General features: G+C 43.8%; 1 protein-coding gene across 1 annotated transcript in view; it reads left to right on the top strand.

Moving 5' to 3' along the window:
* rtf2 (replication termination factor 2) overlaps positions 1–16,328 on the top strand; it is a 160,056-nt gene that overhangs the window by 121,669 nt on the left and 22,059 nt on the right. The gene's annotated exons all lie outside the window — the stretch shown is intronic.

Below are 16,328 nucleotides of genomic sequence, written 5' to 3'. Positions count from 1 at the left end.
TGGAAAAAGGGGTTAATTTGGAAACAACATGAATTAGTTAAAGTCAAGGCCAATATAATGAAGCAAAGTAGGGTAAGGGAGTAATTTAATAAGCATAATTAATAACTTAAAGAAAAGACTAACTCAGGTGTTAAAAGAAGTCATGGTAGTAAAGCTTGTACCTGTGATATCCTCCTCCTCTGCTATATGGCAAATCATGGAAGTGGCCATGTGTGCAGGAAGTGTTTCCAGCTGCAGCTACTAGTGAACCACATTTTGGAGCTGGAGCTGCGATTGAATTTGTGCTGGAGCATCCGTGATGCTGAGTCATGGTTGGCATGTCCAGTGAGTGGGTCACACCGCAGGTGAAGACTGAAAAGGCATGGAGGACCACCTAGGCAGAGAAAGGCAGGTAGTGCAGGAGTTCCTTGTGACCATTTTCCCTTCTAACAGATGTACCATTTGGATACTGTTGGGGGGAAGATGACTTCACAGCACCCTGCTGCACAAGAGGGAAGGAAGTAGAATGGCAGGGATGTAGTGGTAGGGAATTCAATTGTGAGGAGGACAGACAGGGGCTTCTGCAGCCACAAAGGAGATTCACTGGTGCCAGAGTCAGGGATGTCACTGGCTACAAGGCATTCTGACTATGCGAAGTATTCATAGACATTATTGGTCAGTTAAGAGTTTGGCAAGTTTGAATGGTATTTATTTTAATTCTAGGTGTCTGTCAAACAAGGCAGATGAGTTGAGGACACAAATTAAACCATGGGAGATATGATGTCATTGCTGTTAGTGCAACTTGGTTGAGAGAGGGACAGGACAGTTCAATACTCCAGGAAATAGGATCTTCAGATGAGACAAGGAAGGAGGTAAAAGAGGTGGTGTCACAATCTTTATCAGGGAATCTATTTTGACTGTTCTCATTTCTAACAGAAATACCATTTGGATACTGTTGGGGGTGATGATGATTGTGCAGGAGAAAGCACAACTTCAGGGCACCATGCTGCACAAGAGGGAAGGAAGTAGAACAGCAAGAATGTAGTAGTAGGTAATACAATTGAAGGGGAACAGACAGAGGCTTCTGCAGCCCCTGGCACATTTCTGATGAAGGGCTTATGCCTGAAATGTCGATTCTCCTGCTCCTCTGATGCAGGCTGACCTGCTGTGCTTTTTCAGCTGCAAATGTGTTGCTGGTCAAAGCACAGCAGGCCAGGCAGCATCTCAGGAATAGAGAATTCGACGTTTCGAGCATAAGCCCTTCATCAGGAATAAGAGAGAGAGAGCCAAGCAGGCTGAGATAAAAGGTAGGGAGGAGGGACTGGGGGGAGGGGCGATGGAGGTGGGATAGGTGGAAGGAGGTCAAGGTGAGGGTGATAGGCCGGAGTGGGGTGGGGGCGGAGAGGTCAGGAAGAGGATTGCAGGTTAGGAGGGCGGTGCTGAGTTGAGGGAACCGACTGAGACAAGGTGGGGGGAGGGGAAATGAGGAAGCTGGAGAAATCTGAATTCATACCTTGTGGTTGGAGGGTTCCCAGGCGGAAGATGAGGCGCTCCTCCTCCAGCCGTCGTGTAGTTGTGTTCTGCCGGTGGAGGAGTCCAAGGACCTGCATGTCCTCGGTGGAGTGGGAGGGGGAGTTAAAGTGTTGAGCCACGGGGTGATTGGGTTGGTTGGTTCGGGCGGCCCAGAGGTGTTCTCTGAAGCGTTCCGCAAGTAAGCGGCCTGTCTCACCAATATAGAGGAGGCCACATCGGGTGCAGCGGATGCAATAGATGATGTGTGTGGAGGTACAGGTGAACTTGTGGCGGATATGGAAGGATCCCTTGGGGCCTTGGAGGGAAGTGAGTGTGGAGGTGGAGTGTGGGAACCCTCCAACCACAAGGTATGAATTCAGATTTCTCCAGCTTCCTCATTTCCCCTCCCCCCACCTTGTCTCAGTCGGTTCCCTCAACTCAGCACCGCCCTCCTAACCTGCAATCCTCTTCCTGACCTCTCCGCCCCCACCCCACTCCGGCCTATCACCCTCACCTTGACCTCCTTCCACCTATCCCTCCTCCCTACCTTTTATCTCAGCCTGCTTGGCTCTCTCTCTCTTATTCCTGATGAAGGGCTTATGCTCGAAACGTCGAATTCTCTATTCCTGAGATGCTGCCTGGCCTGCTGTGCTTTGACCAGCAACACATTTGCAGCTGTGATCTCCAGCATCTGCAGACCTCATTTTTTACTGCTTTTTCAGCACCATGCTCTCAACTCTGATCTCCAGCATCTGCAATCCTCACTTTCCCCCAATCTATTGCAGCAGTGAGGAGGGATAGCATCTCAAAAGGCTCTTCAAATGGAGCCATACAATTGAATTAGAATTAATTTTACTGTCATGGACTCGCATGAGTGCAAAGAGAAATTTGCAAGTTGCCACTTACCTTTGTATCAAAGATGCTGCTGTATCTTGGTACAGATTTTTAAGTACAAATTCTGAGGGATAAAATTAGAAAAATGAAGAAATAAAAAATCCAGCATTACAGAACTTTGTGCCATCCTATTTACAAAAGTACAAAATCATTGGAATAAATTAGAAAAATAAAGAAAGAAAAAGTTCAGAACAAGAGTCCTTTTAACCCAGCCCCTGCCTCCAGATCGCGCAATCCTTCATCTTGATGCTCTTCAGATTGAGAGTGCCAGGAGTCTACTCTGGATTTACCTCAAGGCCAGGAGTCCTCACTGAGGCTGGTAGTCCGAGATGACTTCACTTATGGCTCAAGAGTAGGACGTAAGAAGAAGGAAGGAAAGAAAGACACGAAAAGAGGAAAATAAAGAAAAAAAAGAAATCGAGTGGATGAACTCTGGCTGAGGAGTCCTACTCCACCACCATCTTGGACAAGCATAAAGGTCAAAAAAGGAGCAGTCCCATTGCTGGGAGCATTCCAAAGGCACCCAAACAGTCCAAGAGAAATAGAAGAGCAAATATGTAAACAAACTTAGAGTCATAGAGATGTACAGCATGGAAACAGACCCTTCGGTCCAACCCGTCCATGCCGACCAGATATCCCAACCCAATCTAGTCCCACCTGCCAGCACCCGGCCCATATCCCTCCAAACCCTTCCTATTCATATATCCATCTAAGTGCCTCTTAAATGTTGCAATTATATCAGCCTCCACTACATCCTCTGGCAGCTCATTCCATATATGTACCACCCTCTGCTTGAAAACGTTGCCCCTTAGGTCTCTTTTATACCTTTCCCCTCTCACCCTAAATCTATGACCTCTAGTTGTGGACTCCCCGACCCCAGGGAAAAGACTTTGTCTATTTATCCTATCGATGCCCCTCATAATTTTGTAAACCCCTATAAGGTCACCCCTCAGCCTCTGACGCTCCAGGGAAAACAGCCCCAGCCTGTTCAGTCTCTCCCTGTGGCTCAGATCCTCCAACCCAGGCAACATCCTTGTAAGTCTTTTTGGAACTCTTTCAAATTTCACAACATCTTTCCGATAGGAAGGAGACCAGAATTGCACACAATATTCCAACAGTGGCCTAACCAATGTCCTGTACAGCCGCAACATGACCTCCCAACTCGTGTACTCTGACCAATAAAGGAAAGCATACCAAACACCTTCTTCACTATCCTATCTACCTGCGACTCCACTTTCAAGGAGCTATGAACCTGCACTCCAAGCTCTCTCCGTTCAGCAACACGCCCTAGGGACCTTACCATTAAGTGTGTAAGTCCTGCTAAGATTTGTTTCCCAAAATGCAGCACTTCGCATTTATCTGAATTAAACTCCATCTGCCACTTCTCAGCCCATTGCTTAAGAGAAATGTAAAAATAAAACAGCAATGATAGGGGATTTCAACTTCCCAAACTTCCTAATCCTAGTTCATAGACTTGGAGAAAGCGGAATTCGTAAAATGCATCTGGGAGTGCTTTTCAAACCTGTTTGCCTGACATGGTGTGGTCCTGTTCTTAATTTTAGCTAATGGAGCCGGGCAATTATCGAGATTATCAATGTTGCAAGAATCAGCAGGGCAGCTTTTTCAGACAGCGATGATGACTCCATTAGATTCAATTTGTTATGGAACAGGTCAAGGATGTGCCTGAAATCTAAGTTCTCAACTGAGAGCTGGCTGATTTAAATAAGTTAAAAATCACACAACATCAGGTTATAGTCCAACAGGTTTAATAGGCAGCACACTAGCTTTCGGAGCGACGCTCCTTCATCAGGTGGTTGAAGGCAGCATAATTGTCAGACACAGAATTTATAGCAAATGTTTGTACATTGAAAAATACTTTAATTGTTTGCTGAGGCTTTCATCTGTTAGAATACTATGATAGTTTCACTTCTTTCATGTGTAAATCACAAAACCTTTATTTTAAAAGTTGCATTTTCCGGTTAACTGTAACAAAGGGTGTTAACTAGACAATATGTTGAAGGTGTTAGCCCTCTGTGTTCTCTGTCTTTGCATAATGTTTAGACTGTTTGTGAACTAAAAAGTGAGATAACAGAATTTTACATTAATTCATGCAGTTTTTGTGCAAAGTACAATGTAACTCTGCAAGTCCAAATTCACCCCACAAGCGTATATGTATATGTGTGTCTTTGTGTGTGTGTGTGTCTGTCTGTCTGGGTTGGGGGGGTGTGAGAGAGAGAGAGACTGTATATGTGTGTGTGTGTATGTGAGTGTAGAGTGTCTTAGGTCTGTGAGGGGGTGCATGTGAGAGTGTGGAAGTGCATGTGTCTGTAGGAGTGTGTGTGTGTGTGTGTGCATGTCTGGGGTGGGGGGTTGTGAGTGTCTGTGAGAGTGTGTGCATATGTGTGTGCGTGAGTGTAGAGTGGTCTAAGTCTCTGAGAGGATGCATGTGTGGGTGTGTGAGTGTCTGCGTGCGTGTCTGTGTACATGTCTGTATGTGTGTGTATAAGAGTGCCTGTGTGTATGTAGGAGTGTCTGTGTGTGTATAGTGCAATGGTGGTCACTTGTAGTGTGACATGAACCCAAGGTCCCAGTTGAGGCCCTCCCTATGGATACTGAACTTAGCTATCAGCCTCTGCTCGGTCACTTTTAGCTACTGCCTGTCCCGAAGTCTGCCTTGGAAGATGGTCACCCAAAGGTCCGAGGTTGAATGTCCTGGACCGCTGAAGTGTTCCCCAACTGGGAGGGAACACTCCTGTTTGTTGATTGTTGTGCAGTGCCCATTCATCGTTGCTGTAGCCTTTGCTCAGTTTCCCCAATGTACCATGCCTCAGGGCATCCTTGCCTGCAACGTATAAGGTAGACAACATTGGCTGAGTCGCATGAGTACCTGCCATATGGACTTGCAGAGTTACATTGTACTTTGCTCAAAAACTGCATGAATTAATGTAAAACTCTGTTATCTCACTTTTTAGTTTACAATCAGTTTAAACATTATGGCAAAGACAGAGAACACAGGGGGCTAACACCCTTTGTTACAGTTAATCGGAGAATGCAACTTTTAATATAAAGGTTTTGTGCTTTACACATGAAAGAGGTGAAACTATCATAGTATTCTAACTTCATTGGAGTTTAGAAGATTAAGGGGAGACTTAATAGAGACGTACAAGATAATACATGGCTTGGAAAGGGTGGACGCTAGGAAATTGCTTCCATTAGGCAAGGAGACTAGGACCCGTGACACAGACTTAGAATTAGAGGGGGTCAATTCAGAACAGAAATGCGGAGACATTTCTTCAGCCAGAGAGAGGTGGGCCTGTGGAATTCATTGCCCGCAGAGTGCAGTGGAGGCCAGGACGCTAAATGTCTTCAAGGCCGAGATTGAAAGATTCTTGTTGTCTCGAGGAATTAAGGGCTACGGGGAGAACGCTGGTATGTGGAGTTGAAATGCCCATCAGCCATGATTGAATGGCAGAGTGGACTCGATGGGCCGAATGGCCTTACTTCCACTCCTATGTCTTATGGTCTTATGAAAGCCTCAACAAACAATTAAAGTATCTTTCAATGTATAATTTCAGTTACATCACACTGTAAATTTTTGCTACAAATTCTGTGCCTCACAATTGAGCCCTCCACAACCACCTGATGGAGTGGCATTCCGAAAGCTAGTGTGCTTCCAATTAAACCTGTTGGACTATAACCTGATGTTGTTTGATTTTCAACTTTGTGCTCCCCAGTCCAACATCGAGGTCTGTGCACATTAGAATCCACATTAGAAGACAGATGTTGTAGCACAGAGAGTGCAGAGGAGATTTACCAGGATGTCGCCAAGGCTGGAGTGTTTTAGTTATGAAGAGAGATTGGATAAGCTGGGGTTGCTCTCCTAAGAGCGGGGGAGGTTTGCTTAGAACATAGAATGTTACAGAACAGTACAGGCCCTTCGGCCCTCGATGTTGCGCCAACCTGTGAAATTAATCTGATACCTATTTAATTTACATAGTTCCATTATTATCCATACGTATGTCCAATGCCCATTTAAACATCCTTAACATCAGCGAGTTTACTATTGTTTGTAGGCGGGCTTTCCAATCCCCCCCCTCCCCGACTACTGAGTAATGGGACATGATTGAGATGTATGAAATTATGAAGGGCCTAGACAGGAAAGAAACATTTTTCCATTGGGAGAGGGATCAATGAACAGACACGTAGATTTAAGGTATGGAGCAGAAGATTTAGAGCAGACATGAGGTCAGCTTTTTTCACCAAAAGGGTGGTGGGAATCTGGAACTCAGTGCATGTAAGCTTTGGAGAGGCAGAAACTCTCATATCATTTAAGAACCTCTTTGCCCCACCTCTACACTCCACCCAACAATTTCCCCAATACCATTTCCTTTTGTTTCTCCCTGTCAGTGAACTGTGTTCCCCAATTTTTCTGGTATGTCATTTGCGTCTTCCTTGGTGAAAACTGAACCAAAGCATGTATTTAGTTTGTCAGCAAGTTCTTTTTTTTGCCTCTCCATTATAAATTCTCCTGTTTCTGACTGTAAGAGAACGACATTGACTTCGCCAATTTTTATTTTCTCTTCACATACCTATAGAACGTTTAGTCAGCTTTTATGATCCCTGCAAGGTTACTCTCCTTCTCCTTTCCTCATTGATTCCTTTGTCCTCCTTTGCTGAATGCCCACTCAGGTCTTTTGTTTTTTTTCAGACCAATGTGTTTGCCTCTTTCTTGGATCTAATATCATTTCGACTTTCTCCTGTAAGCCATGATTTGGTCATGTTTCCCATTTTACTTTTGAGCCAGAATGGAATTCAAGGTTTGTGTAAAGATTTGTAGCTCCAGTGCAGGTTGCACTTGTCATGGGTATGTTCACCTAGCTGGCAATTTGGTTTGCAGCTGTTTCGTCCCCTCTCTCGGTAATATCCTCAGTGCTGTCCTCTGTTTGGCTTGTCGTATTATTGTTGTGTTGTCCCAATCAAATTTGTGGTCCTTGTCATTTGTATGTATAGACTGGGACAACACAACAATAACAGGATAAGCCAAACAAAGGACAACCCTCTAGCGCGAAGTTTGGCACTCATTTAGCATGGCCAATCTATGGACTCCATCAATAAACATATTAACCTAGACCCAATATACCGACCACTGCAACAAACAACTGGAAGCAGCGGGAACAAAACCAGATAAATTCCAGCAGACAAAGTACAGCAGCGCGTCACAGAAGGCTCCACAGCATTGAGGATGTCTCCAAGAAAGGGAATGAGATGTCTGCAAACCAACTTCCCAGCTCGGTGAACATACCCACAACGGCTGCAGAATGGAATTAACAATTGTTGCAGTTCACCCATACATTTTTTGAATGCTGGCCACCATTGTCACTTTTAAAGAATACTCCCAATCTATCATCGTCAAACTGTAAATCCTTCTGTTCACATTCTGGATTCTACTTTCAGAATTGGCTACATCACTTGATGAAACATTCTATCATATTATGGTATTTCAGACCACAGGTCTTTGCAAAACTATTATTCCATTCTCATTACACAATACCAGTTTAGGATGGGCCATCTCTGGTTAATTTTTCAACATACTAGTCCAGAAGGCTATCTTATATACATTGCAGGAATTCCAAGATATCAGAACTAGAGCAGTGGAGTTGATTTCTCGGTTGTGGGTCATGTTAGAGAGGTGGGGTGTGGATGATTTGAAAACAGAAAGATAATTCTAAAATTAAAAGGTTTCTTGACTAGGAGCCATGTATGCCAACAGACATAGGAGCAATGGGGGACTGAGACTTGCTGTGAGTTAACACATGAGCTCAAAGGTTGCAATAATGTTAGATTTGTAGAGGGTAGAATATAGAGTAGCCAGGAGGGCTTTATATGAAAAAGATACAGTGGCAATTTTATTGTCAGTGCATGATTGATCACTCCTCTGCTGTGTTTGGAATAAAGTTGTAAGGATCTGAAAGGGTTAATGTTGAAGAGTGAATTAAGCACTGCCCAAGTTGATGTCATATGGACCAGAATTTGTACTTTGGGCTTCAAGAGAGAACGACAGTGTTAGTGACAGTATCTTCGTGCCAATGTTTCATGTACTGAATTGGTTTTATGCAAAAACTACATTCTGTTAAAGACAGGAGTCTCTTCTCGGTAGATTGCTGGTGATTTTCTGTAGCATGTTAGATCAAACAAATCTTCTAGGTCCTCACCATAAGAGTGATTGCCAGACACATCTTTCATCATGAAGCGCTATGGTGACGATCCATCATATATCTCTGCGTTTATACTAACTTTATTGGCCAGCTGTCCTATTTTAGCTCAAAGACTATATTATACAATTATGAAAATGTTATATTGAATTTAGTTAGGATGTTGTGGATAAGGAGTGGAAATCTCAAGTTGGTTTCATTGTCAGGAAATGAGTTTCAAAAATTGATTTCTAATGTGCTATTACAGGTTGGCTTCCAATATGATTGCTAAAATAATTACCGGTTGCATGCCCCTGCAAGGTATTAACTGTACAAAGATAGCCTCCCTTGCTACTTTTGTAACAAAAACATTACAAACTGTGTACTTAAACTCATATTTAAATTAGTTCTGCCCAGCATAAATTCATCTTTTGCCCTAAGCATCGCATTCAAAACTCACATTCACATTAACCTTGAGGGCTGTTGCAGAATCCAGAGTGGTGTCCTGTCTGGTAAATGGTCTTGTTTTTAGTTGAATCCAACTGCATAATTTGATGTCGAGAGTGTGGTGCTCGGCAGGCAGGCAACATCCTGTGAATATGGGAATCACCATTTTGGACAAAAGCCCCTCATCAGGAATGAGGCTGTGAGCCGAGGGAGTGGAGAGATAAATGGGAGGGGGTTGGGGCTGGGAGGCAGGTAGCTGAGAGTGCAATCGATAGGCGAAGGTGGGGTAATGGTGATAGGTCGGAGAGGAGGGTGGAGCGGATAGGTGGGAAGGAAGATTGCTAGGTAGGGCCGTTCATGAGGAGGGTGCTGAGTTGGAACTGGGATAAGGTGGGGGAGGGGAAATGAGGAAGCTGGTGAAATCTACATTGATGCCGTGTGGTTGAAGGGTCCCGAGGTGAAAAATGAGGCATTCTTCTTCCAGGTGTCGGGTGGTAAGGAAGCGGTGATGGAGGAGGCCCAGGACCTGCATGTCCTTGGCAGAGTGAAAGGAGGAGTTGAAGTGTTCGGCCATAGGGCATTGGGATTGGTTCATGTGGATGTTCTAGAGACAACCCTGGTAATTACAGACCAGTGAGTTGCACTTCAGTTGTTGGTAAAGTGTTGGAATAGATTATAAGAGAGAGGATTTATAACCATCTAGAAAAGAATAATCTGATCAGGGACAGTTAGCACGTTTTGTGAAGGGTCGGTTGTGCCTAACGAATCTTATTGAGTTTTTTGACAAAGTGACCAAACAAGTAGATGAGAGTAAACCAGTTGATGGGGTGTATATGGATTTCAGCAAGGCATTTGATAAGGTTCCCCACAGTCGGCTATTATACAAAATGCGGAGGAATGGGATTGTGGGAGACATAGCAGCTTTGATCAGTAATTGGCTTGCTGAAAGAAAACAGAGGGTTGTAGTTGATGGAGCATGATCATCTTGGTGTCTAGTGGCATACCACAAGGGTCGGTGTTGGGTCCACTGCTGTTTGTCATTTTCATAAATGATCTGGATGAGGGCTTAGAAGGGTGGGTTAGTAAATTTGCGGACGACACTAAGGTCGGTGAGTTATAGATAGTGACGAAGGATGTAGTAGGTTGCAGAAAGATATAGATAGGATGCAGAGCTGGGCTGAGAGGTGGCAAATGGAGTTTAATGTGGACAAGTGTGAGGTGATACACTTTGGCTAGAGTAATCGGAATGCAAAGTACTGGGCTAATGGTAGGATTCTTGGGAGTGCAGATGAACAGAGAGATCTTGGTGTCCATGTACACAGATCCCTGAAAGTTGCCACCGAAATTGACAGAGTTGTTAAGAAGGCATGCAGTGTTTTGGCCTTTATTAATAAAGGATTGAGTTCCGGAACCAGGAGGTTATGCTGCAGCTATACAAAGCTTGGTATGGACACACTTGGAGTATTGTGTACAGTTCTGGTCACCGCATTATAAGAAGGATGTGGAAGCTTTGGAAAGGGTGCAGAGAAGATTTACTAGGATGTTGCCTGGTATGGAAGGAATGTCTTACGAGGAAAGGCTGAGGGCCTTGAGGCTGTTCTCCTTAGAGAGAAGAAAGTTGAGGTGACTTAATAGAGACATACAAGATAATCAGGGGGTTAGATAGGGTGGACAGGGAGAGCCTTTTTCCAAGTATGTGGACGGCAAACACAAGGGGACACAACTTTAAAGTATAAGACAGATGTCAGAGGTAGTTTCTTTACTCAGAGTCGTAAGGGTATGGAATGCTTCGTCTGTATCGGTAGTAGATTCGCCAAGTTTAGGTGCATTTAAGTAGTCATTGGGCAGGCAAATGGATGTACATGGAATAGTGTAGGTGGGATGGGCTTCAGATTAGTATGACAGGGTGGCGCAACATCGAGGGCCAAAGGGCCTGTACTGCGCTGTAATGTTCTCTAAAGTGCACTGCAAGTAAGCGTCCTGCCTCCCCATTGGAGACTGCATCAGTGGATACAGTAAATGGCATGTGTGGAAGTGCAGGTGTAACTTTGGATGTGAAAGGCTCCTTTGGGGCATTGGATGGAGGTGAGGGGGGAGGTGTGGGTGCAGGTTTTGCAATTCTGGCAGTGACGGGGGAAGGGTGAGTTTTTGGAGGGGCAAGAAGCCGACGAGGGAACGGTTTTTACAGAAAGCAGATAAGGATGGGGAGGGAAATTATATCTCTGGTGATGAGGTCCATTTGTAGGTGGCAGAAATGGCAGATGATGCAATGTGTACAAAGGTTGGTGCGGTGAAGATGAGGACCGGGGGGTTCTGTCCTTGTTGCGGTTGGAGGGGTGAGGTTTGAGGGTAGAGGTGCAGGAAGTGGATGAGATGCGCTGGAGGGCATCATCAGCCACTGGGTAGGGGAAATCGTGGTCTTTCAAAAAGGTCATCATCTGATATGTTCTGTGGTGGAACTTTTTCCTTGGAGCAGATGTGGTGGAGGTGGAGGAATTGGGAATAAGAGAGAGCATTTTCACAGGAGGCAGGGTGGGAGAAGGTGTAATCCAGGCAGCCGTGGAAGTCTATGGGTTTGTAGAAGATGTTAGTGTTGAGTTGGTCACCGTTGATGAAGAGGATGAAGAGTCTGGATGGCAGGTTGACTCGATGGGCTGAATGGCTTGCTTTCGCACTGTAGGGATTCTATTCAAAAGTTAATTTTTGAAAGGTTTTATAAGTTTGATGAACAGTCATCAGACTAGAAATGTTAACTCTGCTTTCTTCACCGCCAGATGCTGCCAGACCTGCTGAGTTTCTCCAGCAATTTCTGTTTTTGTTGCATATGTGACAACTGTTTCAATTGAAATGACCATAAATCATCCTGCCTGAGAATTATGATTTGGAATAATAAGACATTCCCTCCGATACAAACATGGACAAATCTGCACTGTTATTGTAAACATATATATTTTCCAAGATTGGAGATAGGACAAAAAAGTACATCTTTTAATCCAAATAATTTTAAGTCCATGGAAACAGGCCTTGGAGAGTTCAGTCTCTTTGAGTAGGATAAAATTGAAATATTTAATTTAAATTTAAGGACAAATACCAGTAAATAAATGTTAGTTTTATTCTTAATTTGTTGCTGCTTTTTTAAAAAAAATAATTTCTGGTAGAGGCTGTATACATAGAAAGTTAGCCTGTTTCTTATCTTCAGAGATCATAACCTCCTGTGCATTTCTTTAGTTGTCTGTTTTATTGAAGTAATTAAATTCAGGATATTTGAATTTTAAAGGCAGCTAATAAGGTGGTGAATTGCAGCTTGCGTGTTTGTTTAAAGGCAAAATAAAAGTGAAATGTTCAAAAATGAAATATCAAAGGAAAATATGCAGACTTTTATTTTTTAGTCATCAAAGCATGGATTTTTTGGGCAAGTGGGATTCAGGCCCATCTACTGTTGGTGCTATTAACAATATAATTGACAAGATGTACAATATAAAACCTTGCAAAAATTTTATTTTGAATAGAATCCCTACAGAGTGGAAGCAGGCCATTCAGCCCATCGAGTTCACACTGATTCTCTGAAGTGCATCCCGCCCAGACCCACCCCTACCCACGTAACCCGGCACTCCCCATGGCAAACCCACCTCGCTTGCACACCATGATCAATTTAGCATGGCCAAGCAACTTAGCCTGTGCATTTGATTGTGGGAGGAAACCAGAGCACCCTGAAGAAACCCACGCAGATATGTGGAGAATGTGCAAACACCATACACACAGTCACCTGAGGCTGGAATCGAACCCAGGTGTCTGAAGCTGAGAGGCTGCAGTGCTAACTGCTGAGCCACCATGCTGCCCTTAAACTAGTGTAATCAATGTTTGTATTGCACCTTATATTTCCTCCTCTCTCTCCCTGGAACCCTTAGTCACCTTGAACATTGACAACAAGATAGTTATTAGGGATATGCAGAAATATGGATTTGACACCACTTTCAGATGATTCATGATATTGCAGCAGGCTAGAGAGACTGAATGGCCTACCACTACTTATATGGAGGTTCACTGCCTGTCTTAGTAAATGTTGAAGTAAATGACACACAGAAATTGGAAGTGATGAATGATGAAGTGTACGATGCTGTGTCATCATTTGCAATCACAACCTAAATTGAAATCCCCTTCCCGTCACACTCTTTGGAAATAGTGACAGAAAATGAAGCAAGTCTGAGTCCACAGAGCCAGTAGTACTGAACTGTGCTTAATTTTCTAATCTGGCAAATTCAATCAAAAGCAAAGGGAAGGAAAATGACCGGAAACATGATTGCTTTGTAAGGTAGGTGTGTGTTACAGGGTAATGCTGGCCAGATAGCAGAAAGCCACACAGGTTTCAGAGGAGAGGAGGATCGACAAAAGGCTGAGGCACAATTTATGATCATGGATTGAGAAAGCCATTGAAAACATGCATGGTACAAAACTGGAGGTGAAAGTTGCGAACCTCCTCCAAGCAGCACAATCTCACATTTTCCCTAGATTAACTGCCATTTTCCCTAGATTAACTGCTCTGCAAGCTGAATCAAAAAGAACTGTTGAGATTTGTAAAACAATGCTGTGGAGGAATTGGTGGTTGTGGACCACCAATTTCATCTACACATCTTTATTACTTGCTCAGAACACTACAGAGAGCTGGTGCAACACAGGCATAGCAGTGCTGCCATGATCCTTAATAGAGTGAAAGGGCACTAAAACCGACTGGAAAATGAGGAAATGTTTATCTCAGGTGGTGTAGTGTCTGGCAAACAGCTGCATCAGAATGGCGTGATCCTGGATGTCCCTGATACTGCATCACATCATTCAATGTCTTAGGGTTATTATGGACTTCTGTGTGATTTAATCATGCAAGCATCTGGATAAGCAGGGCCATTCGGAGAACTGGGTAGATAGAAGAGCATGGAGCTAGAGGTTTTGATTCCCGCCTTGGGCGACTGTCTGTGTGGAGTTATCCTTGTGTCTGCGTGGGTTTCCTCCCACAATCCAAAGATGTGCAGTAAGGTGATTTGGTTGTGCTACGTTGTCCATATGTTCAGGGATGTATAGGTTAGGTGTATTAGTCAGGGTAAATGTAGGGGAATGGGTCCGAGTGGGATACTTTTTGGAGGGTCGGTGTTGACTTGTTGGGACGAAGGACCTGTTTCCACATTAGAGGGGTTCTAATTCTAATATAGCAGAGAAATGGCCTTTCATCCCAGTCAATGCCTGAGGGTTTTTTTGTTCTGCTTGACAACATAAGATTTAAAAAAATTAGGGAATGGGGTAGGCCATTTAGCCCTCAAGCCTGCTCCACCATTCAGTTGGATCATGGCTGGTCCGACATTCCTCTTGTCCAATTTCCTGTGATTTGTCCATAGCCCTTGATTCCCCTTTTGATCAAGAATCTATCAATCTTAGGCTTAAATATGCACAAGGACTCCACCCCAACAGCTGTGTGTGACAAGATTGAAACTTCTGAGAGAAGCAATGCACCATCCTCTCACTTTCCGAGTAGAGGTGCTAATTTAAGATAATGCCATCTGGTCCTAGACCCCCCCATAAAGGGAAACATTGTCTCATCTTATCAAGCCCTTTCAGGAAAACTGAGTTGACCCCACCTGATAGTGTCAATAATATCATACAGCATGGAAAGAGAGCCTCCAGTCCAACCAGTCCTCGTCAACTATTTTCCCAAATTAAACTAATTCCACCTCCCTGCGTTTGGCCCATATCCCTCCCAAATCGTTCCTATTCATGAACTTATCCAAATGCAGTCTTTTAACTGCATCCATCACTTTTTCTGGCAGTTCATTCCGCACGCTAGCCAGTCTCTAGGAGAAATGTTGCCCCTCACATCCTTTTTATATCTTTCTCCTCTCACCGTACAAATATGCACCTTAGTTTTGAACTCCCCTACTGTAGGAAAGAGACCTTTGTCATTCACCTTATCTATGCCCCTCATACTTTTATAAATTTCAATAAGGCCACTCCAAACCTTTGCTCAAGTCAAAAAAAGCATATCTTTAGAATGTACTTGCTGAAATTAGTTTTGTCTGAAATACATTCAACATTGCAGCTTTTTTAGGTTTCTTTGCTAATTTTTGTTTTTTTCCTCCCATTGTCACCTTTTTTACTTCCAAAATATACTTTATTCACAAAATGTATCTTTTTATACATAGTCACAAGTGCAATCCAGTTCTGTACAGTAACATATCAAGGAAATAAACATTGAAGTTTGACTCTATCCAAACAAACCAAAGACATCTCATAATTGTGCAAGATTATATTTACATATATTTGAGGTATCAGGAGGACCCAATAACTGAACAGACCCCATACAGCTTTGGCAGAAAGACCTCAGACTGTGGTATTTCCCTACTGCGCCTTGGCGGCAGCAGCTCTAAATTTTAGTGTCCGTCAGCACATTACTTTGGTACGTGACAATAAAATCACAGTGAAAAGCTTTGTTTATGGAAAGTACAAGCAGGACATAGTAAGCAAAAATGTATTGATAAATAGTTGTAAAAAGACTTAGAAGCATATGTTGCAAAGGGCATGTACTAGGTGAGATCAATGTTAACAAGATCAGCATTATTTGAGACTAGAGAGTCCATTCATCAGTATAATAACAGCAAGGAGGAAGTTGTTCCTGAACTTGCTGCTGCATGTGTTCAGGCTTCTGCGTCTTCTGCCTGACAGAAGAGGTTGTCGGAGATCATTACCAAGGTGTGATGGGTCTTTTATGTTGGCAGCCTTTCCACAGCAGGAAGCCGTGTAAACTGAGTCCATGGTTGGGAGGTTGGCTTCTGTGTTAGTCTGGGCTGGGCTGCCTTTTGTAGTTTCTTCCGGTCCTGGGCAGAGCAGCTGCCATACCAGGCAATTATGCATCTGTACAGTACGCTTTCAGTGGTGCATCTGTAGAAGTTGGTGAGAGACCTTATAGACATGCAAAATTTCCTGAACTGCCTGAGGAAGAATAGGTGTTGTGCGCCTTCATTGTTGCATCTGTATGTGAAGACCAGGACAGATTGTTTTAGATTGGATTCCCTACAGTGTGAAAACAGGTCTTTTTGCCCAACTAGTCCGCATCGATCCTCCGAAGAGTAACCCACCCAGACCCATTCCCCCTAACTAATGACCTAACTCTACAGGCAATTTAGCATGACCTGCATATTTTTGGACTGTGGGAGGAAACCGGAGCACCCGAAGGAAACCCACACAGACACTAGGAGAATGTGCAAACTCCACGCAGTCACCCAAGGCTGGAATTGAACCCGGGTCCCTGGCGCTGAGAGGCAG

The sequence above is a fragment of the Hemiscyllium ocellatum genome, chromosome 15 (assembly GCF_020745735.1).
Source record: "Hemiscyllium ocellatum isolate sHemOce1 chromosome 15, sHemOce1.pat.X.cur, whole genome shotgun sequence".
In the NCBI taxonomy this organism is placed as follows: Eukaryota; Metazoa; Chordata; class Chondrichthyes; order Orectolobiformes; family Hemiscylliidae; genus Hemiscyllium; species Hemiscyllium ocellatum.
Note: the sequence above shows the minus strand (reverse complement) of the source record. Positions and strands in the feature narration are given on the sequence as shown.